This window comes from Chiloscyllium punctatum, chromosome 20 (genome assembly GCF_047496795.1).
Source record: "Chiloscyllium punctatum isolate Juve2018m chromosome 20, sChiPun1.3, whole genome shotgun sequence".
NCBI lineage: Eukaryota > Metazoa > Chordata > Chondrichthyes > Orectolobiformes > Hemiscylliidae > Chiloscyllium > Chiloscyllium punctatum.
In genome coordinates, this window is record NC_092758.1 from 18,534,834 (window position 1) to 18,561,670 (window position 26,837).

Consider the following 26,837-nt stretch of genomic DNA (forward strand, 5'->3'; position numbering starts at 1 on the left):
AACCCAGGAGAGTCTAAATCTCCTCTTTATATTCTTTTTATAAACCCCACAATGCCGCCGAAAAGCGGGAGTGCTTATTTAATCCCCAGCATCCATGTCGTGTGTGCAGGTATCGGACACAGTGAAGAACAATGAGGGCAGAAATCTTTATTCATTTTCCACTGCCAGGAAGAAAAGAAACACCCAAGTGGCCAGTGGCAAGCAGTGGCCTTTTCAACAGTCATCAAAAAGGTGAGGGGAAGCAGTGAATAAATCAAAATGAAGTCAGAGGGGGACATAAAACACTCCACACCCTGCGGTGCCCACGTTTCACTGAAAGCCTTGAGGGTGGTGGTGGTGGACACCACCTGTTCCTTCTATAGGGGCACCTGGGCTGGGAATCCCTGTTTAATTTTTTTTTCCCCTTTTTTATTTAAGCGAAATAACTCTACAGAGGCCAGTATCCCGCCACCAGGTCTCCCTTTATTACTCGTGGAGAATAATAACTGATCCAGCTCCCACAGAACCAGATCTCAGACAGAACAGAATCTCTGACACTCCAGGATTTGTTTTAACCCCCACACTAACTGTGGTAGTGCTTATTTTTTCCCCAGCACCCACGTTGTGTGTGTGTGCAGGTGTGAGACACAGTGAAAGACACAAGGTGCACGAATCTTTATTCGATTCCCACCACCAGGAAGGAAAGAAGCAGCCAAGTGGCCAGTGACAAGCAGTGCCCTTCACATCAAAGAGCAATGCTGTGTGATCAAGCAGTGAAGGGGAGGGCAGGGATTAAATCAGAATAGAGTTGGAGGGGGAAAATAATGCACTCCACTCCCTGCGGCACTCACCTCTCCCTGAACAATGCCAGGGTGTTGGTGGACACCGCGTGCTCCTTCTCCAAGGACACCCAGGCTTTAACGTAACCGCAGAAGAGAGGCGGGCAGTCGGCCCCAACGACCCCCTCCAACAGGTCCAGGCAGCGGGACGTGATGGCCAGGCCAAGGAGCAGACCCACGAGGAGGTCTTCAGACCTGCCCTCCCTCCTCTGTACCGGGTGCCCAAAGATCAGGACCGTGGGACTGAAGTGCAACCAAAAGCAGAGGAGGTTTTTGATTAAAAATACACATGTATACACCCAATATACACGTGGTCCACGGACTCCACAGAACAAGCAGTTGGGTCGGGAGTCCATGAAACACCGCAACCTGCGGTTGCAGGGGACTGCTGCGTGCAGCACCCTCCACCCCAGATCAGAGAGAAAGGGGGAGGACTCCTGCATAGAGAGCCCTCCACTGGGGATCCCCACCACTCAGTGGCAAATGGGCACACTAAGGAGTGTCTAGACGGTGGATGAGGGAGAAGAGGTGGACGGTGTGCAGCAGCAGTCTATACAGGGCCCGCCTTTTTACATCCTTGAAATCGGACAAAATTAAAATTCCAGAGGCAGCTCAGATTGTGGGGAACAGGCTCCCGCGGGAAGTATGGGACCTTGGCCAATGTGAAATTCTGTCCGGGCCGGGGTGAGCACGGACGGTATCCCACCGCACACCTGAGCGTCCTCCAACTGGTGCACTACGTCGGGTCCGAGCACCGCCGTTTAAGGCGGCAGATGGCAGTGGCCACGTACCGGACGTCTACTGCTGCCCTGCTCGCTATGTCCTGTGGCAGCATCCAGCCCAGGCCCCCAGCACCCAGCATGTCCCGGACCCTGGTCACACTCGCTGCCACGGCCCTCCCCTCCAACAGCCACTCCAACCCGTGATAACAGAGGTGTGGAGTCCTGAGCAACAGCTCCCTGACGACAGCCGCTACTCCAGCCGGAGGGTAGGTGCGACATGATTCGACCATGTTCCAAACAGGGATCAGGTCCTGGTAAAAGACAGGCAGTGTCTTGAGGGCGACCTCCAAACAGTCATGATCGACGAATAGGAGCTGCGTGTCGTAGTTGAGGTTATGCACCTGGCGGAAAAAAAAAACGTCGCCAGGGCGCACAAAGGAGGCGGCTCGACGTAAAGGTATCGCCGCAAGGTCTAAAGGTTGAATGTCACGACCTGGGTGCAGACGCACACCAGCGACTGACTGCCCTCCTCAATAGGGAGACTCAGAACCTGCACAGTGACCCAGTGCATCTTTGTCCCAGAAGAAGTCAACCAACGTCCTCTGGATGTCAGCGACAAAGCCAGGAGGAGGGACCAAGGTGACCAGCCAGTACCACAGCATGGCGGCCACCAGCTGGTTTATGACCAGCACTCGACTCCTGTAAGATAGCACGGAGCAGTTCTGTCCAGCGGCCTAGGCGAGCCGAGACTTTGGCCTCCAGCTCCCACCAGTTGGCCGGCCAGGATTCCTCAACCGGGCTGAGGTAGACCCCCAAGTAGAGATGGGTGTTACTCCAGCTGAACCCCCGTAACTCCTCCGGCAGAGAGTCCACCCGCCACAGACTGACCAGTAGTCCGGAACATTTGGCCCAGTTGATCCTGGCGGAAGACGCCGCAGAGTACACTGCCTGGCACTCGCGCATCCTCCCCAGGTCAGCCGGGTCGGTGAAAGTGAGGAGCACGTCGTCGGCGTAGGCTGAGAGGACCACCCCCGCGCCATGCAAAACCAGCCCTGACAACCTCCTCTGCAAGAGGTGCAGGAAAGGCTCCACGCACAGGGAATACAGCTGGCCGGACAGGGGGCAGCCTTGATGCATTCCTCTCCTGAAGCGAAGGGGCACCGTCAGGGACCCGTTAACTTTAACCAGACACTCTGCGGCGGCGTACAAAAGTAGGATCCGGGCGACGAACTGCGTCCTGAACCAGAATGCCCGCAGAGTCCCGAGCAGGTACTCGTGATCGACCCTGTCGAACGCCTTCTCCTGGTTGAGAGACAGGAAGGCGCTCGGCAGACCAGCCCGTCAACAGAAATGGATCAGGTCCCGGACCAGGTGGACGTTGTTGTGTATCCTCCGGCCCGGGACCGTGTAGGACTGGTCCGGGTGAATCATGTGGGCCAGCAGAGGCCAGGCGAGAAGACAACACCCTGGCGAAGATTTTGTAGTCAGTGCTGAGGAGGGAGACCGGACGCCAGTTCTTCAATGAACGAAGGTCCCCCTTTTTTGGCAGCAGGACGATGACCGCCCTGAGCCAAGAAAGGGGCAGCTGTCTGGCATTTAGACACTCCCCCAGGATCTGTGCGTAGTCACTCCCCAGGACGTCCCAGAACACCCTGAAGAACTCCACAGTCAGCCCGTCCAGCCCTGGGGTTTTGCCCCGCGAGAGCCGGTCAGCTCCTCTAAAGTGATGGGAGTGTCGAGCCTTCCGGTGTCCTCCGGGCCGAGCTGCGGCAGGTCCTCCCACAGAACACAGAGCATCCTCACTGGGTTGATCCGGAGAGAGCAGAGCCGTGGAATAGTTTCGGATGTGGGCCCTGATGCCCTCCGGATCCGAGATGAGGGACCCATCGTCGGTCAGCAGCACAAGGAGCTGCTGACGGGTGCCACGCCTTTTTCCCAGCGAGTAGAAGAAGGGGGAGCCGCAGTCCAGGTCCTGGAGGAGCTGGATCCGCGACCTCTCGTATGCGCCCCGAGCCCCGACGAGCTGCAGGTCCCGGAGTGTGGCCTTCTTCTCTTTGTACACCCCGCACAGGGCCGTGTCCGCGTCGAGCTGACCGATGCATGACTCCAGGGCGAGCATCTCCCTCTCCAACTCCCCGATCCTGGATTTCCACCTCTTCATCGACCTCCTCGTGTACTCCTGACAGAAGACGCGGACGTGAGCCTTGCCCACGTCCCACCATAGCCTCAGGGAGGGGAAACTTCCCCGCTTCCTTCTCCAGCCGGCCCAGAAACGACGAAACGAGTCCTGGAACCGCTCGTCCTCCAGCAGCAGGTTGTTAGAGTACCAGTACGCGGAGCCGAGCCTGGCGCCGAACGGAAGGAGTTCCGCCCACACCAGGTGATGGTCCGTGCACGACACCTGCCGCGTGGAGGCCTTCGGAAAACAGGAGGCGTACGCCCTCGAAACGTACAGGCGGTCGATTCTGGACGCTCCGACTCCAGGCCTCACGAAGGTGAAGGCGATGGAGTCGGGATGGAGATTCTGCCAGACGTCCACCAGGTCGAAGGACTTGACCAAGTCCCCCAACCTCCTCCCCAATGCCTAACTAGTGGTCCCTGCCCTCGAGGACGCAATTAAAATCTCCCCCCAAGGACGACACACTGGTTCTCAATGGAGGAGAGATGAGCAGACACTTCTCCGAAGAAGCTAGCTTGCCTCAGCCTGGCCAGGAGAGCGTAGACGTTCACCAAGTGAAGCACCGCGCCCCCCCAGCCAAACCGTCAGGTGAAGCAAACGGCCTGGCACTGGCTCCCTGACCCCCAAGATCTCTGGCTGAAAAATGCAGGGCCAACAAGATTGCCACCCCACCAGATCTGTGGGTGAGGTGACTCATGTAGACCCCCCCCACCCCTCACCACTCCAGGAGCCAGGTGGCTTCGTCTCCCGGGGTAGTCTGGGTTTCTTGCAGGAAGCACACCGCATACCTCCCATCCCTAAAGACCGAGGGGGTATGGAATCTGCGCTGTGACTCCCTGCTGCCGTTGATGTTGAGGCTGGCTATAGTTGTCTCCATGTTGGAAGTATTGTGCAACCACCACCAGTACAGTTAAAAAAACCAATATATACACTTACTGGGAGGACAGGGGAGGGGCACAGAAGTCCCTTGCCCTTACCAGGCGTGTCCCCAGGAAGTTCCTGACTCACTTTCGCTCGTTTGCGTCGAGCCCAGGTGCCTGGTGAGCAGCGTGGGCCAACCAGTAAACCCTTTCAAAGGAGCTCCAGCGGTCAAGTGCCAGTTGAGCTGTATCCCGGTAACTCAGTTTCCTCGACAAATTCCCAGAGGTACTTGAGGGGGATGAGGGAGAGATCGGTGGGGGGCACCAGAGACTCGAAAATGTCACTGCAGACAGAGTCTGCGTCGTCCCCGTGTCTGCCACCGATCCCAAACCCTCCTCTGGGAGGTCGCCCTCGGTCACTGACCCCTCCCCCACCGAGAGGATGGGGGCTGGTCCAGCGCCGCCAACTGGCCTCAACCCCCTGGCGACCCCACCCCCAGGGTCACCAGCAGTACCTTCCGCAGCACACCCCTTCTCAGAATGCCCGGAGTTCAGGTCGTTGGGCGGCAGAGGCTCGGGGCCCCGCTCCTCTCCTGACACCAGGACACCTGGCTCCTCGGGGAAAAGGTCCACCCCAGGGCCAAGGCCCCCTGAAAAACAGCCTGGGAGGGAGGAGAGAGGATACCTGCCTCCCCTCCATCGCTCAACGACCCAGCAGAGGGTCCTGCGTCATCAACCACACAACGGCCCGTGTGGTTATTACAGTCCTCCCCAGGGCCAGAGGAGTCAAAGCAGCAGGAAGCCCTGCTATAGCCCCTGGGGGTTTTAGCAGTGTAGGACAGTTGAGAGGCACCATTGGCTCATCCCCTGGAGAGGAGCAGCACCGCCAGCACACTGCTGGGGTATCTCTCTCCTCCAAGGGCCAGCACCTCTTCCCCAGAGAGACGGGGGGAATTTATGGGCCTTCCCCACCCCGCCCGCCTTGGTGGTCATGGGGCCTGAGGTTCTGCTACCCCCCCCCCCCCCCCCCCCCCACCCCGGCCTTTCCCGGAATACGATTGGCTGGGGGAAAGACAGGGGGCGTGGCCAGAGTGGGGAGGGTCATTTCCTGCCCCATCCCTGGTTTAGCAGGTGATGGCAGGTGCCCAGTTCCCTCTCCGGGGCTCAGAGACAGGTCGTTGTAGAAGGTAGGGCAGTGGTGGTTCCCCCCAGGTTAGTGCCAGGGTGTGGCTCGGGCTCAGGGGCCCCCCAGGCCAGGTGTTTCAGCACCAGGGGCGGGCATCGAAGCCCCAGGGGTTTCTCTATCGGGGTGGGGGGTAGATGTGGGGTCAGTGGGGCTCGGATCAGGTATGGGTTTGGGGGTCAGGGCTCCCGTGCCGGGGCGATGCTGGCACGACCACAGGGGCATTGTTGTGCTGGGGCGGGGCAGGTTGTGGGCTAGGTGACGGGGAAGGGGATAGGGTGGTCTCCCCGTGGGCGGGCCTGATGCATCATGTCTTTTTATGCGCCTTATGGCCGGCCGGAAGCTCGCCCCCCTCCCTGCCGGAGGCTGAAGCATTGGAAGCTTCCGGCTTAGCCTCCAGTGCCGGGGCTTGCGGTGTTGACTCCGAGAGAGGGGGAGTGGGAGCGGGTACAGCAGTGCCACCATTAGCCATTGGCGTGGGCTGGGCAGCCTTCTGGGTGGGGCAGTTTTTTTATGTGCCCCACCTCGTGGCACAGGTGGCACTGCACGCTGTCTACCGTCCAGAAGGTGCGGTAGGCTGCGCCCTCATGGAGGAGGGTGAAGGAGCCCTCTGTGACCACCTCCTGGGCCAGGCAAATGAACACCTGACGTCGGAAGGAGTATGTGTGTCGGAGTGCGGGGTCCTTAAGACCGAGCAGGAGCGGTTGGATCCCTGACCAGATCTCTCCCAACGTGGTGAGGTGGAGGAGAAGGAGCTCGCTGGCAATGAAGGGCGGGACGTTGGGGATCACGACCCTCTGGGCCGTGACCTCCAAAGGGTCGATGGGCAAATGTGTCCCGCCCACAGTGAGCCCACTCTCCATGGCCAGGTGGACCGCCTGCTCGGTCGTCAGGAAAAAGATGGCCTTCCTGTACATCCGGGCCACAGCGACGAAGGCCAGTGGGCCGACCACACTAGCCATGGCCTTGCTGCAGGCCTCGATGGACATGTTGGGGTGGGGATAGGCCTTTACCCCCAGGCGTATAGTCAGGTGCCTGAAGGGGGTTGCGGCCAGGGTTGGGATAGCCGAGCTTAAGGCAGCGGCTACCCCGGCGTAGGTGCGGCTGGGCCCCGCGACCTTCGGGCTCACCATCCTCTGCTGCTGGATGTTGAGGTGGGCCTCTGGCAGCAGCAGTGGTGGAGGTTGTGGGGAGGGGCCTGAGGCGAGTCACCCAAGGCAAGTCCCAGGCAGCCCCAAAATTGAGTCCCAGGCAGCAGCAGCAGTGATGGTGGAGGTTGTGGGGAGGGGCCCAAGGCAAGTCCCAGGCAGTGGTGGTAGAGGCAGGCCTCAGGCAACAGCAGCGGTGGAAGCAGGCCTCTGGCAAGTCCTGGGCAGGCCCTTGGTCGCAACAGTGGGGGGCAGACCTGTTGGGGAGGGTCCCCAAGGCAAGTCCCAGGCAGCAGCAGTGGTGGAGGTTGTGGGGAGGGGCCTGAGGCGAGTCACCCAAGGAGAGTCCCAGGCAGTGACAGTGGAAACCGGCCTCAGGCAACAACAGCGGTGGAGGCAGGCCTCGGGCGAGTCCCAGGTAGGCCCTCGATCACAGCGGTGGGAGCAGACCGTTGGGGAGGGTCCCCAAGGCAAGTCCCAGGCAGCCCCAAAATTGAGTCCCAGGCAGCAGCAGCAGTGGTGGTGTTGGTTGTGGGGAGGGGCCCAAGGCGAGTCCCAGGCAGCGGTGGTGGAGGCAGGCCTCAGGCAACAGCAGCGGTGGAAGCAGGCCTCTGGCAAGTCCTGGGCAGGCCCTTGGTTGCAGCAGTAGGGGGGCAGACCTGTTGGGGAGGGTCCCTAAGGCAAGTCCCAGGCAGCAGCAGTGGAGGTGGGCCTCTAGTAACAGCAGCAGTGGTGGAGGTCCTGGGAGGGGCCCCAAGGCAAGTCCCAGGCAGCAGCAGTGAGGCAGGTCCGGGCAGGGTCTGAGACCAGCAGTGGGAGTGGGCCCCAGGTCAGCAGCAACACTGCCTTGACCTGGGTGAGGCCCAGGCTGCAGCTCCAAAAGTAGGCCCCAGACTCAAAAGCTCTCACCTCCTTCTGCTTCTGCCTCCTCCTCTTCCTTCCTTCCTTCTTTCTTCCTCTCTCTCAATGTGGGGGCAGCTCGTCCAGGGATAGTCCACTGGAGAGTCCTTGCACGTGCACGCACACAGTCACACACTGATCCAATTCTCAAAAGGGAAAAAAACACCCGAGTGGCCAGTGACAAGCAGTGGCCCTTCACATCAAAGGGCAATGCTGTGTGATCAAAACAGTGAAGGGGAGGGTAGGGACTAAATCAAAATAGAGTTGGAGGGGGAAAAGTCCCTGTTTTTTTTCTTTTTTTCTTTTAAAAGGGGAAAACACCCGGGTGGCCAGTGACCTTCACAAAAAGGCAATTCTGTGTGATCAAGACATTCCTTTTTTTTTCTTCCTGTTTTCTCTTTTTCTTTTTTTCCTTTTACCCCCACACTACCGTCTAACTGCGGTAGTGCTTATTTTTCCCCAGCACTCATGTTGTGTTTTGTGCAGGTGTGAGACACAGTGAAAGACACAAGGTGCACGAATCTTTATTCAAATTTCCACCACCAGGAAGAGAGGAAACACCCGAGTGGCCAGTGACAAGCAGTGGCCCTTCACACCAAAGGGCAATGCTGTGTGATCAAACAGTGAAGGGGGAGGGCAGGGACTAAATCAAAATAGAGTTGGAGGGGGAAAAACCCCTGTCTGATTGGCCCAGACTAATAATCCCAATCAAGGATCTCATAGGCAATAAGATCCATCTACACATACTTTTTATATTTTTGATGTTTATTTTTTGGTTTTGAGGGGTTCCCTTATCATTCTCTCAAACTTCTTTATTACATGCTGCAGTAATGTAGTAACATTGCTTTCTGTATTTGGCTTGTCATTTGGGTATTTGGACTTGTACAGAGGCAGAATTACAAGAATTTATTAATGACTTCAAAAATCAAGACGTGTCCATTAAATTTAAAAGAAAGCCTTAATTTCGCAGACAACACAGTTTGGACATTGGCACAAATATCTGACATAGTTCTACATACAAAAAAAAATCACCATTTTAAATGTACCTTTTAACGCCTGAAGTGAGGTCAAACCAAATGCATCTTCATCACAATTCTGGAAGATTTTAAGCAGGCACTTGTCATTTATCTGCATCACAGATCTTTATCTTAGATTTAAATGTAATGATTGATCTAGCATTGATATTGATCTCGCATCAGTTGCTATTTTTGTTTGGATAAGCCTTCCAAACTTTTATCATCTCTTTCCTGAAAGACTCTGCTCGATGTTGATTCCAAGTCCTAGACTTGCTTAAATTAATTGTTGATTTACCTCATTACATTTCTTTCATTACAACAGTGACTGCACTTGCAAAGTATTTCTTTCAAACTTTCGACATGTGTTCATTGATGCTGATGACAAACAAGAAGACAGGAAGAGACCACAGGGATTATTCAAACTCCATTTGTTGGTTTGAATGATGGCACATGTGATATATGGATGATGTGGTCATCACAAAAGCTAGAGAAAATAAAGAGGAATGTTTCCATTTAGGGTATACTAACCATTGAATCGACAGGTCATTATAGCAAAACAGTGGCCAAGAATAGTTATTATTTAAACTTAGCTGCTTTAGCAAGGATTTGAATCAATTCTCCAGCTGGTTTGAACATTATATTGTTGTATCATCCTGTCAATGATTGATACTGTGAAGAAAGTAGGAAGAAAGTCCTGCTGGGGCGTGTGAAGGAGAAATGTAGCATATTTAAACAGCTCCTTCAGGGAACCAAGTTGGGTTTGTAGGTCAGCAAAGTTCCTTTACATTGTACTCACCCTCCTCAGGTAGATGCTCCCTCATGGCCTCTTTCCCTTCTCCCTCTTCACCATGGCAGACAGACATTGCCTTACAGACTCTTCCTCTTGACCTTCAGTGGTGGAAAGCTGCTCCCACACACCGTGTCTATACCCACCAAGCTCCCCAGAAAGGCATTCTGTCTTCCACCCCCTGCATGCTTCGTCCCACTACTCCAATTCCCAAGTTGATATGCTGCCACTCCCCTTCCACTGCTTCCCAATCACCGAGTGTTGTTCTCTCCTGCTTGCTGCTGATAGCCTCTGAACTCACAAACAGTAAATATAGGAGAGAAACAGCCTGAGAGTGGAAGAGCAGTTCCTCACTAAACCTATCATTTCCATTTGTGGTGGGTGACTTTTCTCAGATTTGTTGATTGAACTTTCTCAGATTTTCGAGGGAGAATTCACCTGTTGTTCCTGTGCATTTTGAACACTCGGGAAGTCACCCTCTTCAATAGCCAAATCTGGTAAACTCTGCCTGCAAGGTGGGAATCAGCTGAAAACAGGATCAGACTCGGAAGGGTGGTTTCCTCCATGACTTTCTGCTCTACTCCAAATGTATGTTATATCTCACAGTCGGTATGGCAGTACATCTTTAAGATTCACAGTATGTCAGTACGTATCAAGGTACATGCTCGTCACTATATTGCAGTATGATCTGGGGTAGAAAACCTCTCATACTTCATCTTAACTCAAATCATTTGAAGCATGACACTCTACTGGAAGCATGTTCCTCTGTTGTAATCTATTAGCTTAATATTAGCCCAGATACTTTGGTGTCTGAGTAATGTAATGCTTGTATATAACTGTTAGCTGCAATAAATATGTCAAATTAGTCAATACCATGATCTCCACTCCCAGTTTCCGAAGTTACAACTGGTAACATCCACATTACTGCATCAAGTTAAAAACCCTATTGGAGGCAAAATCATACTGAACACCTCCAATGTTTCCCATACCAGCTCTCCAAGCAGTAATATCTGACCCTTACTGCCACTGCCTTCAAGATCCAAGGTCCCAAACACTCCTCCTGGGAAAAGCAGTGATTCACCTGGAATTCTTTCAATTTAGTCAGCTGCGTTTGCTGTTCTCATTGCAGTCTGCTCTATATCCAAGATACCTTACAGAGACTGGGCGACTACTTTGTGGAACAGTTGCATTCAATTTGCCTGCATGAACTTGAGCTTCTGGTCACTTGTCATGTCAATTTTCCACCTTGCTGTGAGGCTGACCACTCTAACCTCAGTGATGATGACAATTTTACAGTTCTGATGAAAGGTCAGCTTGATCTTGATCTTAATTCTACTTCTCTCTCCACAGTTGTCTGACTTGCTGAGCATTTCCAGTGCTTCCTGTTTGTATTCCATGATCTTCCATGACTAGCTTCACACATAAACCTTTGGACGAGTCACCAGAGGGCAGTAAGCATTGTATTTCAGCAGGTTACATGGTGCAGACTGGTGCTATTTAACTGTGATTCCCTGACCTCCTTTTCTTTTTCCACCATGTTTGTGAAGAGAGGATTTTAAATAGCAATAGAGTTAAGTTGAAGAGTTAGAAGTTAGCAATTTGTATTTCCTGATTGCTATTGGCTAAAGACAACTTGCTTATAACAATTATTTTATTGTTCAGTACACAAACCGTTTTCTTTTAACCTGTGTTCATTGGTCAGGTAAATTGGGGACTTGGAATAGTTTGACTAAATCGTTTCACACTTGTGATGACTCCAGAAATTATGGGTTTGAATCCAAGCACACTTCCCCCATGTGTTGTGACACCAAAATTGAAATGTCAAGGGGTTCAGTAGGGAATCGAGAGTAGTATCCTATCACACTTTCAGCGATTGTTTCCAAATTTCCAGTGCCCTTTGGGTAAAAATAGTTTTCCCTCAAATCCCCCTTAAACCTCCTTTCTCTTACTGTAAATCTGTGTCCCTGGTTATGCTCCTCTCAACTAAAGGGAATAGGGAATTCCTCTATCTGGACCCGTCATAATCTTATATTCCCAAGTCAGGCCATTTCTGCTTCAAAGAAAACAACTCTGACCCATCCAATCTTTCCTTATTACTAAAATTCTCCAGTCCATGCATCATGCTAGTACATTTCATCTGTACCCTCTCTGGTGCAATCATATCTTTGCTATAAATGTAGTGACCAGAACTGGACACAGTCCTCTAGCTGTGGCCAAACTAGAATTTTATACAGTTCGTCTATCCTATTCCCCGATCTTGCCCAGAGACGTGTAGCAATCTCTTTAAGCAGGTTAATCTGAAAAGCTACATCGCATTTAAATAGCATTTGCAATGTGTTGGTCAATGTTATGTGGGAGAGGTAAATCGGTAAAGTGTAAGCTGGTGGGATGGTAGGTGGCAGGGTTGCTTGAGATGCAGGTAGTGAGTGGTGAGGTTGTGACCGATCTAATTGGTAGGAAGGAGGAGGTTAGTCAGAGTGTTTGAGGTTAGGAACTCAGATGATCATGGAGGTTTGGATTATTGGGATGGTGGCGTGTGGAGTCAGGAGGTGGAGGATTGGGTTGGAATCAAGTGTGACAAAGAACAAATTCCTGATGAAGGGCTTATGCCCGAAATGTCGATTCTCCTGCTTCTCAGCTGCTGCCTGACCAGCTGTGCTTTTCCAGCACCACATTCTTGACAAAGAACAAAAACAGTACACCACAGCACCAGGCCCTTTGACCCAGCAAGCCTGTGCCTTCCTAAGCTAAAAACTATGGTGGCATGGTGGCTCAGTGGTCAGCACTGCCACCTCACAATGCCAGTGACCTGGGTTTGATTCCACCCTCAGACAACTGTCTGGCTGGAGCTTGCACATTCTCCCGGTGGGGTTTCCTCCAAAGTGCTCTGGTTTCCTCCAATAGCCTGAAGATGTGCAGGTTAGGCGGACTGGCCATGGGAAATTCAGGGTAGGGGGCTGAGGCTGGGTGCGATGCTCTTTGGAGTTCGGTGTGGACATGATGGTCAGACTGGCCACACTGTAGAGATTTTTAAAAACGCTTTACCTCTATTCAGTCAGTATCCTGCCTATTGATATTTCTGTCAAAGTGCTCTTAAACTCTACTGTTATATCTGTTTTTTTAACCATCTCCACTGGCAGCCCACTTATAATCCTGTCTGCAAAAAAAAATGGTGTTAGGAAAATCATGAGGGATTCGAGGGTTGGGGTGGCCAGAGGATTATGTGGAAGATAATCTGGGATTGAGGGTTGGTCGAGTTTTACAGACAAGTAAAGGATGGGGGAGTTTGTATAGATTACCAGGATTAAGAATTTATTTCTTTCTGTCTAACGTTTCCTGAGTAAATACCCAGGTGAGTGAGTCAGAACCCTTTCAAGTCTCCGACTAACTCACAGCTGGAGCCGTTCTCGGAGGCTACCAAACACAATTGCTCCCTTCCCCCCCCCCCCCAAAGAAGTTTTTAATCATCCCAATGTTCATTACACTGTCATTACACTGAGACTTCCAAGGAATCCCGACGCGCATCTTCAGGGTACACCGGATCTCTGACTACCTGGAAACTGGAATATCTGGGACATCGCTCCATATCTCACTGGCCTCTCAGTGCGCTGTATTTTTGTTTTGATCGCAGCCTTTTGTGTAACAAGCTCTCCGGGATAAACAGTATGAAATACAGCACATGCCTGTCGCAGCCAGCCACAGGAAGCTGATTAGTCGCCAGGCCACCAAGACTTTTGACACCTTGAGAAGCAACACCCACCCACATGCTCCAGGAAATGGGAGGGACTGGCCTTCTCTTTCTCACCAGTTCCTAATTATTAACAACTCGGTGCCAGTCTAACAACTTCAAAATGAAACAAAGACAAAGAAACAACTTGGGTGTCTTGAGGGAGTGTGGGGAGGGGTGAGATTTCAGCTCAGCAAAGTGAAAATGCAGGTGAAATTAACGCCGCCAATTAATTCCCTCTTTGAATTTCACTGACAGCGCATTCTTTCCCTTTTAACATTGATTCAATTCCCGAGTGAGGTCTGCATTGTGTCACCCCCGCCCCCCCCAACCAAATACCAGCATCTAGTCAAGACTGAAACTCAGCCTCCAGCCATGCGTTTAATGGTGTTATGACATTTCCTCCTAGTGTACACGTGACCCGTGGCTAAAGACCAGGGACCACCTTTGTTTTACACCTGTCTCTCCAGGAAACAAAGGACGCCAATGTTGTGACTTAGAAGTTACTGTGCTGTTGCTCTTGACGTGCAGCGGTGCAGCTGGATTTAAAAGGTCTAAGGTCGTTGTGAACCGTGTCAACATTTCAGATGTCAGATTAGTATCTGGAGTGGGATGTACAAGACACCTCTTGTACGCTGACTGCAAGGGTTAAGGCCAGTTTTTGTACCCTTGATTCTGCATAAGCGAAGATAAAATGTCACGACTGGTTAATCTGATCAAGAGGGGTAGCACAGACTAGAGTACGCCAGGGCTCTCTCTAATAACAGCCTTGGCACTTGAGATCATGGCATGCAATTTTATTAAGTATGGTCTTTTAAGATTGTTTAACCTCAGGAGAGAGCTGTCAATGTAGATACATAATTTTCTGGTTATCAATGGTACCTTCAGATATAAAAGTGGAACCAATGGAATGATAAACCACTAAATAAAAGCTGAAAGAACTGGGGGTGCTGTATATCAGAAATAAAAACAGAAATTGCTGGAAAAGTTTGACGGGTCTTGCAGCATCTGTGGAAAGAAATCAGACTTAACATTTCAATTCAAATGATCCTTCCTCAGAACAGAAGGAAAAGAATTGAGAAAGGGCCACTTGACTCAAAACATTAACTTTGATTTCTCTCCAGAGATGCTGCCAGACCTGCTGAGCTTTTCCAGCAGTTTCTGTTTTGTGTTCAGAATGGTAAACCAATTGGCCTTACAAAATCAATTCAAAGTATTCAAAGTATCATTATTAATACTAATTTATTGAATTCATTTAGCACTTTTTAAGTGTTAAACATTCCAAGGCAATCCATAGGTTCATCATCAGACAAAAGTTCACACTGAGCTAAAGATAGAGACATTAAGTCAAGTGATCAAATTAAAGAGATGGGTTTTAGATATTTTCTTATCAATCTGTTCAGAGATATTACTTCACATCTCTGACACAGTTGCAGCTAAAAGAAAGTTTTTTTATTTCAAAAATATACTTTATTCATAAAATTATTTTGACATCTATACAATTGGTGATCCCATACATACGTATATATTCCACTTCTTTACATACAGAGATTGGAATTAATCATTCGTATGTACAAGTCTGTACATTGACCATCCAGGTATTTTGCTGAGATGTCAGCGGGGCCTGATTACTGAGTGGGTCCCCTGTTTTTCTTAGGCAGGCAGACCTTACATGGTGGTCTTTCCCCACCGTGCCTCGGACTAGAAGAAAGTATTATTAGAGGAAGAGAGAAAGGCAAAGAGGGAGGGAATTTTAAAGTAACCATTCTCTATTTTACCCTAACTATTACCACAGTACAACGGCATGGACAGATTGGACAGAAAGGTCTGTTTCCATGCTGTAAATCTCTATGACTCTATATACCATGAAACAAATCTCATGTATACAGTCAGTAGCACCTCCTGTAAACTGCTTTCAGACATGTCTCTGAAATAGTGGAAGCAGATTGAAATAGAATTCAAGGGAGGAGGTGTGTATGTGCATGGAATTAACTGCTCTCTATATTAGATTTCTGCTTATCTCAGGCCCATGGTGAAAAGCAAACTGTTTTATGTGATGTAATGTTGAGAGACTGAATTATTCATGCAGCTGTTCTGGTGGGTGTGAGAAACTTTCATGTCATTAACTAGTTGTTAACCTGGGCTGTCAAATCCCTAGAGTGGTGTAAGACTGCTTTTGGAGGTGGTGTTTTCTTGAAATGTTATTGTTAAGTTTGTGTTTGCTATTTCTGTTAAGGGTGAATGTAAATTGCATTTAAGCAGTTATATTTATTTATTTAGTGAGCCCATGGTCACAGAGCAAATGAATAGCCCAGTTAGTGACATATAGAGTTCTTTAAGCCTACCTTCAGGTTAGTCAATGGATACTCCTCAACAATGTGAGTCATTGTTTAGATAACACCACAGCTGCAGTCTGGATGGTATTGGCAACTTCATAGATGCTGGGTAGCTGCTCTGTTACAAGTTAGAGAATAGATGAGAGAGAGATCATTTAATCAATTTTAGTGCATCCATTCACAATTACCCTGCCTCCCCCACACCCGCAACCAATATAATAAAATCCAAATAATTCCAGGTTTTTGATTTTACAACAAACCCTGCATATTCATTCTATGTGCAGGGTTTTGGATCCCCTGCTGGGTCCAGGAGTGCAGGTTGGCCAGACCTATGAGCTATTTGGTTTGGTCATAACTCCGGGCCATTTTTCTGTGCAGCAGGGTCAAGGGAATGGCAGGGCCACACTCATGCACACAGCAGGTAGCTGACATTACTCAATAAGAGCCCACCGAGGCCAGGTAAGGGAGGCTGACTGGGCTCTGCTAAGTTCCGATGGACATCTGGGAGGAAGGTGTAGTTAGGTGTCTGGAGACACCCTCTTGGTTATCAATCCAAGGAACTGGACCTTCCTGTCAGGATACAGAAACAACCACTAACCAACCTGATTGTGGTGGCCACATTTCAAGATCCATTTTTTAAGTTTGGTGTATTCACAGAATAGAATCCCTACAGTGCAGATAGAGACTATTCAGCCCATCAGGTCCAAAGAGCATCTGCCCTGAAATCCCCCACCTTATCCCTGCATTTCCCATGGCCAATTCACCCAACCTTCACAGAGTCACGCAGCGTGGAAACAGGCCATTTGGTCCAACTAGTCCAAGCTAAACTAGCCCCACTTGTCTACATTTCACCCATATCCTTCCAAACCTTTCCTATTCATGTATTTATCCAAATGTCTTTTAAATTCTGTACCTGTACCTGCATCCACCACATCCTCTGGCAGTCGATTCCACACATGAACCACTCTGTGTGTTGCTCCATGTCCTTTTTAAAACTTCCTCTTCTCACCTTAAAAATATGCCCTCTAGTTTTGAATTCCCCCACCCTAGGGGAAAGACGCTTGGTATTCACCTTATCTATGCCCCCCATGAGTTTATAAAACTTGATAAGGTCACCCCCCAAACTCTTATGTTCCGTGAAAAAAGTCCCAGCTGACCAGCACATTTTTATAACTCAAAGCCTCCATCCCCAGCAATGACCTGGTAAATCTTTTCTGAACCAACTCCAATTTAATAATGTCCTTCCTTTAGCGGGGTAACCAGAATTGCCATAGTGTTAAGGGTTTAGATGGAGAGGAATTTGTTGAGCATATACAAGAAAATTTTCTGATTCAGTATGTGGATGTAACTACTAGACAATATGCAAAACTTGACCTACTCTTGGGAAATAAGGCAGGGCAGGTGACTGAGGTGTCAGTGGGGGAGCACTTTGGGGCCAGTAACCGTAATTCTATTAGTTTTACAATAGTGATGGAAAAAGTTAGACCAGATTTAAAAGTTGAAGTTCTAAATTGGAGAAAGCTCAATTTTGACAGTATGAGGCTTTCAAAAGCTGGTTGGGGGCAGATGTTCACAGGGAAAGGGATGGCTGGAAAATGGGAAGCCTTCAGAAATGAGATAATGAAAGTCCAGTGACAGTTTATTCCTGTCAGGGTGAAAGGAAAGACTAATAGGTATAGAGAATGCTGGATGACAAAAGAAATTGAGGGTTTGGTTCAGAAAAAGAAGGAAGCATATTCAGGTATAGACAAGTGAATCCTTAGAGTACAAAGGCAATAGGAGTATGCTTAAAGAGGGAAATCAGGAGGGCAAAAAGGGGACATGAGATAGCTTGGCAAATAGAGTTAAGGAGAATCCAAACGATTTTTACAAATACATTAAGGAGAAAAGGGTAAATAGGGAGAGAAAATAGGGCCCCTCAAAGATCAGCAAGGTGGCCTTTGTGCAGAGCCACTAGAGATGGGGGAGATACTAAACAAGTATTTTGCATCAGTGTTTCCACTCAGAAGGACATGGAAGACAGAGAATGAAGGGAAATAGATGGTGACATCTTGAAAAATGTCCATATTACAGAGGAGGAGGTGCTGGATGCCTTAACACATAAAAGTGGATAAATCCCCAGGACCTGATCAGGTGTACCCTAGAACTGTATTGGAAGCTAGGGAAGTGATTGCTGAGATATTCGTATCATCAATAGTAACAGGTGAGATGCCAGAAGACTGGAGGTTGGCTAATGTGGTGCATCTATTTAAGAAAGGTGGTAAGGACAAGCCAGGGAGCTATAGACCAGTGAGCCTGACATCGGTGGTGGGCAGGTTGTTGGAGGGAATCCTGAGGGCAGGATGTACATGTATTTGGAAAAGCAAGCACTGATTATGGATAGTCAGCATGGCTTTGTACTTGGGGTCTTAGAGAGTGTCGCTGAAGAAAGAGACCTTGGAGTGCGGGTTCATAGCTCCTTGAAAGTAGAGTCACAGGTAGATAGGATCATGAAGGTGACGTTTGGTGTCCTTTCCTTTATTGGTTAGAGTATTGAGTGCAGATTTTGGGAGGTCATGTTGAGGCTGTACAGGACATTGGTAAGGCCACTTTTGGAATATTGCGTGCAATTCTGGTCTTTCTACCGGAAGGATATTGTGAAACTTGAAAGGGTTCAGAAAAGATTTACAAGGATGTTGCCAGGGTTGGAGGATTTGAGCTCTCGGGAGAGATTGAATCAGCTAGGGCTGTTTTCCCTGGAGCATTGGAGGCTGAGGGGTGACCTTATAGAGGTTTATAAAATCATGAGGGGCATGGATAGGGTAAATAGGTAATGTCTTTTCCCTGGGGTGGAGGAGTCCAGAACTAGAGGGCATAGGTTTCGGGTGAGAGGGGAAAGATATAAAAGAGACCTAAGAGGCAATGTTTTCACGTAGAGGGTGGTGCATGTGTAGAATGGGCTGCCAGAGGAAGTGGTGCAGGCTGGTACAATTGCAACATTTAAAAGGCATCTGGATGGGTATATGAATAGGAAGGGTTTGGAGAGATATGAGCTGGGTGCTGGCAGGTGGGACTAGATTGGGTTGGGATATCTGGTCGGCGTGGATGAGTTGGACCGAAGGGTCTGTTTCCATGCTGTACATCTCCATGACTCTATGATGCTCCAGCAACAATTGACAGTTAAGAATAAAATCAGTTGGATGACAGAAGAGACGCTTTTGAAGAGGATGTGGTCAACCAAATCAAAGACGATGTACAGGTTGAGAAGGATAAGTGGGAATAATTTACTTCTATCCCACTCATAAGAATATCAACTGTGATGCTTTTAAGCGTGGTTTATTTTATTTGTTCATGAGATGTGGCTGTCACTAGCTAAACTAGCATTTATTGCCCATCCCTAATTGCCCAGAGACCAGTTAAGAATCAAAAACATCGCTAGAGGTCTGGAGTCACACATAAGCCAGGTGGGATAAGGACATCACATTTCCTTCACAGAGAACAGTAGTGAAAGATGGGTTATTTTAACAATTGACACTGGTTACATGGTTGGCATTATGATGTAAAGTAGGGAATTCAAATTTTCTAGCCTAGTAATGAAGAATGAATGACTATATATCCAAGTTAGGATTGTGAGCAATTTAGAGACAATGCTTATTGAATGATTATTTGGATAAAAATAATGTACAGGGAAATGGGTTGAAGGCAAGAAATTGGTACTAAGTAATAGAACCAGTGAAGGTCCAATGGCCTCTGATAGCATTGATGTTGGTAGTTAAACAGTTGTTTCATGATCCATAGCTTTTGCTATTTGGTTGAGATTCTGTGATTCTGATTTTTTGACCATAATTGATTTTGAACATTCAGGGTGACAGAGTCCTTCTATTGTTCTGTTTCATTTTGCAGCCTCTTCTAGCATTGCACCGAGTATAGGAGTTGAAACATCATATTGTGGCTGTACAAGACATTGCTGAGGCCACTTTTAGAATACAGTACTGCATTCGGTTCTGGTCTCCCTGCTATAGGAAAGGTGTTGTTAAACTTGAAAGAGTTCAGAAAAGATTTGCGAGATTGTTGCTGGTATTGGAGGTTTGAGATATAGGAAGAGGCTGAATAGACTGGAGCATTTTTCCCTGGAGCTTTGGAGGCTGAGAGGTAACCTGAAAAATCATGAGCAGAATGGACAGGGTGAATACTCAAGGTCTTTTTTTCCCAGATTAGGGGAATCCAAAATTAGAGGGTGAGAGGGGAAAAGTTTAAAAGGGACCCAAAGGGCAACTTTTTCACATAGAGGGTGGTGCATGTATGGAACAATCTGCCAGGGGAGGTGGTGGAAGTGGACAATTACAACATTTAAGAGGTTTAGATGGGTACATGAATAGTAAGGAATTAGAGGGATATGGGCCAAATGATGACAAATGGGATTAGATTAGTGTAGGATATCTGGTTGGCAGGGATGAGTTGGATGGAAGGATCTGTTTCAGTGCTGTATGACTATGACTCAGAATGAAAGAGAGTTCCTTTACCTGCAACACAGGAGAGACTAAAGGTTTTTTTTCAATGGTGAGCTGCACAGCATGTTAATGCTCGATCAAGATTGATACAAGTGAGAACATTTAGTTCCACCAACACACTCCAACAGAGTTGAAATTGGCTCCTATCCTTGTGCATTCTGCAAAGGGAAAGAAAAAACAAAAAAGTATCTGCAGTTTGAGGCATAATCCAAAGGGGGCAGCACAGTGGATAACATTGCTACCTCATAGCACCAGGGTCCTGGATTTGATTCCTGCCTTTGGTGACTGTCTATGTGCAGTTTGCACATTCTCCCCATGTCTGTGTAGGTTCCATCAGGTACTCCACTTTCCTCCCACAGTCCAAAGAGTTTAGGTGCATTGCCATGCTAAATTGCCTTATGGTGTCCAGGGATGTGTAGGCTCAGTGGATTAGCCATGGTAAATGCAGCATTATGAGGATAGGGTTGGAGACTGGATCTGGATGGGATGGTCGTTGGAGTGTCGTCGTAGACCCAATGGGCAGAATGGTCTCTTTCTGCACCATCAGGATTCTATGAATGAGCAGTGTGTCATCAGCCCCTTGCTAACCTTTGTGGGCTCAAGAAATCACAGTCCAGTCTGTCTTGACTTGTCTCATTCCACACTTAGAAAGATTGTTGTTTAAACCTCCCTATGCAACCATAGATTTGACATTCCATGAGTCTCTCTCTCTCTCTCTCTTTATAGACAGTTACTCAATTTATAGCTACAGCAATTGTTGGCTATATCAGCCCTACTTTCAAGATATTTTGGAATGTCCCCAGTACCATTGTGGACACAGGAAACCACAAAGAGGTACCCAGCACCTCCTTCATGCCTTTTAGCTCAAGCTGATGAAGAAGCTGACACGCATTTTTGTGATGAAGTTGGGAACACGTTCTTAACTATTCATTATTTGTCCAGCTTAAAAGCTTTAGCAGTTAAAAAAGCGAGTGGGTCTGCTGATGTCCAACCCATCCACTGTATTACGGATGAGTAGGCAGAAGGCAGCTATCTGGCCCTTTATATGAATTTCTGTGACCCCACTCCTTGCCTGCAAATACAGAGTTGGGGGCTGTGAATCTCCCATCCTTTGTTCTCCTTACAGACACCTCTCGACCTGCAGCATACTTGTGAATTTTATTTTAAATTAGCATTTGGTTTTCCCTGAAAACAAACCTGAATCCTGTCTTCACATTCATGGGAACATCAAGCAATAATGTGTACTACTCTGCCATTTTCCATACTGACCTTCTTGCAATATTTGAGTAATGTTTTTGCCGAATTTGCTGTCACTTGTGTTGGAATTCCATCCTTACTCACTCACATCTGGAATTAGACTCCAATTGCAGATGGCTCCTATGAACTGTTCTGAGATATGACAGCAGCTTTCATACATTTAATTGGCCTGAACCAACTACTGAGTTGATCTTCGATCAACAAAGGATTTTAAAATTCATTCTTGGCACATCAGTATGGTGGTGGTGGTGGGTGGGTGTTGCTCTTTTGCCTAACATCAGAAGTAGGTATGTGTTCTTCTTGAACTGCTGCAATCCACCCAGTGAAGGTAACCCCAAAGTACTGTTAGTTATGACTGTTTCAAAATTCTGATCCACCGATGATGGATTATTCAAGTTGGGACAATCTATGCCTTGTAGGTGGTCAACTACCTTGTCTGTCAAGGTGTTCAAAGTTGCTGGTTTAGGAGTTGCTGCTGAATAACCCTTGTGAGGGTATATGGAGCCCTGAGGATATAGACAAGATTTAGTTCAATTGTACATCACAAACTGCTGATATGAAACCTCTAATTTCGGAGGTAATCAACCACTGAGGCCAAAGTGCTGAGAAAATGGTCCAACTGGACAATCATGGAATGGAAAGATCTCCAACATCTTCTTAAACCTCAATTCATATTCCCTCCAACCCTACCCCCAACGATAATTGCGAGGGATTACTGGACTTCTTTGTCACTAAGGTTGAGACAATCTGACTGGCTCCCTTTGCTACACCCTCTCCTCACCAAACCAAGCTCCCACTAATGCTTGACCATCCTCACACTGAACATGCATATACTTTCCTGTAATTCTGGCACTCGTGCATTTAACTGCTCTACCTTTGGTGGCACAGCAATAAGTTGTTTAGGCTCAAAACTCTGGAATATCCTCGGAACACTTCTCCCGCTCTCTACCTTACTTTCCTCTTTTAAGACACACCTTGGAACTCACCTCTTTGAGCAAAGGTCATCTAACCTGATCATTTCTCATCTGTGCTTCCTCTAATCTTTCCTACGCTGTATGAATCTACATGGTAGGGACCTCTAGAACCAGACATATATGGGTCTGCACTGTGAGCAGTGTACACAGAAACTCTGAATGGCTATGTGGCCGTGCAGCTTCGAGGGAACTTTGCTCCTTGTGTGGCTTGGTATCACTGTGTTTTACAATCCTCCTGTGAATCACCTTGGGTTACTTTACCATGCAGAAGGATGAATGTTGGCCCAGACAGCATGAGAACACTCTTCCAAAGAAGAGTCATAGCTGACTCAAAATGTTAACAATTTCTCCCTCCACAGATGCTGCCAGACCAGGTTCAGCAACTTTTTTTTTATTATTCGATTTTTTTTTTGCTTTTCCTGGAGAGTGCTATGGGATGTTTAACATCCATGAAAGGAGCAGTTCTTTAGACAGGCAGGAGCAAATTACTATTAATGTAATCTGTACTGAAAATAACAAATGCTGAAGGTCACAGAGGCAGCATGCATGCTCAGACAGCAAGCTAACGTTTGGAGTCTAGATGAATCTAGGACTGAGAACGCTAAACTGGTGTGCACTTCTTTCATACCCGGAACATAAAAACATGGGAGATATTACATCTCTGGAGCCAATCCTCTCATTCATCCGTACCAGGTCTGGCGTGGGATCAGTACAGGATCTCCTGACGAGAATCAATCTCTACTTTCTATCAGAATAAAACTTGAAAATATGTGAAATATTTTTTTCCCGAAGAAAACTTTAGCTGAAGTCTTCGCTCTCACAAATGTCTAGCTTTCAGCTTCCCTCGCTCAACAGGCTTTTCCTAAAAACAAAGCAAAATGCATGGCGAGTGGATCCAAACATTCGGCAGCTGATACAATGCATCGTTGCTAAGTACAGAAATGGTGCATTTGTTATTATCGAACGGTGACCAGCCTTTCCTTCCAACCCTCTGGTTTGTACAGTCCCCGGTCCTTCCGGCCTGTCAAAAGGATGATTGGCAGCAACAGCACGCGAACAATAACAGCGACGAGCGATACATGGAGACTCTTATCAGTTGGAAACGCTCAGAAAGTCCAATCGAAAGAACAAGAGAGAAACTCCTAACATCCACTCACCAGCCTCCCAGCTTCTGGTTCACGGTGAGTGCTTGGCTTCGGAACCAAACATCAGCTTCTTAAAGCAGATCTGCCCTTTGCAACGAGGCGGTGGGCTGTATTCTCTGCTACTTTCTAAGTGAGAGGATTCTAATCTTGCAAAATAATGTCGCTGAGTGGAATGTTATTGTTAAAATCTAACCATGTATTGAACTCTGTATTGTGTGCATGTGTGCAACCACGGAGATTCAAATCATGTCACTTATAATATTCCCAGAATACAGTTTTCTTTTTTAATTAATTCACGTAAAAAGTAGGAATTCCCTCCCACCCACCTCCGGTTAATTCATATTTAACTGGAAAAACCAATTTTCTTGGTGAACTCGCCAGCATTGTTGCCTCTTGGCATTTCGCAAACTTAGACTCAGAAACACAAAACCCCCCACGATATTGTGACTGAATTTCACTCCCCATCAAACATAACAAACTCGCAGCCGTTTTCATATTAAACTAATTTCACTGTGATTATTTACTATGATGGTACGGAATATAATGTTATTGTTTCCATCTGGAGCAACAAAGCTATTTTGAAAAAAATGAATCTTTCTTAAACTTGAGGGAGTGGGATGAAAAAAGTGTTTTTTTAAAAAAAATCAAATACTGCTTTAACTTAAGCCCTGTTAAACAAAAAGTGGTTCTCTAGCACAAAGTTCGGATTTGTTGCCTTTTCACTAGGTAAAGTGTGTATAGTTTCCCTTTCAAAAAGTGTCTTAAATTCGCATTTTTAAAAAAAGTTTTATTTTTCTATTTTTAAAACTTTGGACTTTGGCTCATAGACAACATTTGTTGCACGTTCAAACGGATCCCTTCTCCCTTTTTGCTTGTGTGTGCAGCAGGGGGAGAACGGGGGGGGGGGGGGAGCGGGGAGGAGAGCAGACAGTAGGATACTTTAGAGAAAATTACAATAATTTCCGTTCTGTGGTTTACTTACAAATGAACACATCCTGTCCTTTTGTGAGGCTCAGGGCGCCTGGCAGGCGGGCTGTCTGCACCAGTCCTGCTTAAAGAAAGAATTCTGCTTCCCCCTCCCAGTTCATACAAATTCAATCCATTCAGCCTTACTCTCCCGCACTGCTACCTAAATATTGGCCCCCGATGCCACAGTCTGTATTCTGATTTGGTTAAATAGATGAAGCCGACCGTTTCATTAATTTACATCGTCGAACTAAAATCGTTTGGCGTTTCCCCTTCAGAGTCCGAAGGCTTTTCGACCTACGCATTCTTTTTTTTAGCGTTACAAGCTGAATATGTTAATCAATGTTTACTCACTGCAATTGTTCAACAGCCTTCAAAGTTTATTGTCCCTGGCTTCTTTAACGTGTGGAGAGATTAAGGGTCAAGTTCCAATATATTTCCCCTCGCGTTCACAAACAACAAGAAGAAAAGGGCTTTAATTATTTTTGTCTACTGTGAAGAAATGGAGTGCTTCATTATTTCACGCCTTTAGTAAACGAATGTAGGACTCTTGACAGGATTCCACATTTATCCACGCCTTCACCATGCTCTGATCTCGACTACTGTATTGTACACAGTTGAGATATGAGGCCACTATGTACCTTCCATTTGCAGGAAGAGACTGACTGGTGTGTGTGTGTGTCTGTGTGCTGAAACATAGCTGGAATTGCTGCTTTACAGTTGCTCTAAATCACATTCCCCTTTCTTTAAAAAAAACCCACGGGATTCCTGGATTTTTGCAGACGCTTTGTGGATCGGTCGCTACATTCCCCGATTCTGCTGTTTATCATCAGGGCCGCCGGTTTTATATTGACCCAATAAATCAAATCCAACGTTTATTACATGAGAACCTCCGATTTTATTTTAACTCTCGTGTTTTGGGGATTTTCAATTCCACGCTGCTTCTGGTTTCCCAACAAGCAGCCCCCCCCCCCCCCCCCAAACCTGTGAAAGGCTACTGTAACATATTTATAAATGCAAACTTTTTTTTCTGGGGCGGTGCTGAGGAAAATCTGCCAGTTGTTGGAGTCACACTTTCATGAAAACTCGACAACTGAAGGTCATGCATACTTCACAACTTGTACGTTAATGATCTCTGGATTGTGTATTTTGTTATGATCCTTAATTAAAGCAGTCATTATTGCAAAGGCTGTATGAGTAACGTGGCAGTGTATATGCTTCAGTTGGCGTATAAACAGGCGCCAGCGCTTTAAAGTAAAAAAAACAAAAATAATGATATAAATCTGTTGGATTTGTTCCCGCAACTTTACTAGCTTTGCCCTTATTGGTCCAAAACCTTTTTTTTGGTGAGCTGCAGAAATGAATTCTAAATCCTTCCAACAGCACTGTGCTTGATACAGTTCTATATATAACTGTATGGAATAGGCTATTCAGACCCTCTAGCCTTCTCTCACTCAAAGATCATGACTGAGGCTGATCTGACTGAGGCCTAACAGCAGATTCCTGCCTGCCCATGATAAATATTGAACACACACACACAAACTCACTAGGCTCTCCCTCACATCCATTGACACAGGACCCTGTGAAAACTGATGTGAGTAGAATTCTGAAGAAAGTTCATTGGACCCAAAACATTAACTTTGCTTTCTCTCCACAGATGCTACCACACCTGCTGAGTTTTTCCACCAATGACTGGTTTTATTTCAGATTTCCAGCATCCACAGCTTTTGGGGTTTTTTCCAGTGATTAGAATTCTCTCTTCTTTCAAAACTAAGTTGAAATCAGGCCATCTTGTCAGTGCTGCATCACTGCAAATGCAGCTAAATTAACCCAATTCTCCTGCCTTTTCCCCACAGTTCTGTACTTTGTTTTCTTCTCAGAATTTTCAGGCAACTGTCTGTGTGGAGTTTGCACATTCTCCTTATGTCTGCATAGGTTTCCTGTGGGTGCTATGGTTTCCTCTCACAGTCCAAAGATATGCAGGTTAGGTGAATTAACCATGGGGAATACAGGGTTACAGGGATAGGGTGGGTGGAATGCTCTTTGGAGGGTCAGTGTGGACTCAACAGGCTGAATGACCTTCTTCCACAGTGTAGGGATTCTATGATTCTAAGCTTGTCAAATTCTCACTTGAAAACCCTGATTTCATCTGCCTTCACCACACTCTTGGGCAGTGCATTCTTGACCCCAGTCACTCCTGTGAAAAAAAGGTTCTTTCTCATGTTGTTACTGCTTGGTGGCTTGACTTCAGAGATTTGGGTCAGAGAACTAGGCTAGGGAACTAGTAATGGGGAACCAGGAAATTGTAGAGGAGTTGACTAAATACTTT

General features: G+C 47.5%; 1 protein-coding gene and 1 long non-coding RNA gene across 7 annotated transcripts in view; one reads left to right on the forward strand and one right to left on the reverse strand.

The window, feature by feature from the left end:
* spry4 (sprouty homolog 4 (Drosophila)) overlaps window positions 1-26,837 on the forward strand; it is a 117,553-nt gene that overhangs the window by 67,437 nt on the left and 23,279 nt on the right. The window contains exon 1 of one of the 3 annotated variants that reach the window (XM_072590439.1): window positions 23,468-23,578. The exons of 1 other annotated variant lie outside the window; for it this stretch is intronic. The gene's annotated coding sequence lies outside the window, so the exon portion shown is untranslated. Of the gene's footprint in view, window positions 1-23,467; window positions 23,579-26,837 lie in introns of those variants that run through there. One more of the 3 variants, XM_072590441.1, reaches the window with a different exon arrangement.
* Window positions 8,329-25,176, reverse strand: LOC140491948 (uncharacterized). Of its 4 annotated transcripts, none has more exons than XR_011963455.1 (4): window positions 24,863-25,176; window positions 20,179-20,324; window positions 15,686-15,794; window positions 8,329-9,310 (listed from the first exon to the last, which is right to left on the reverse strand). It is a non-coding gene; the product is annotated as an uncharacterized lncRNA (long non-coding RNA). The 4 variants fall into 4 exon arrangements; XR_011963452.1 differs by lacking the exon at window positions 24,863-25,176 and adding an exon at window positions 24,525-24,779; XR_011963453.1 differs by lacking the exon at window positions 24,863-25,176 and adding an exon at window positions 23,555-23,785.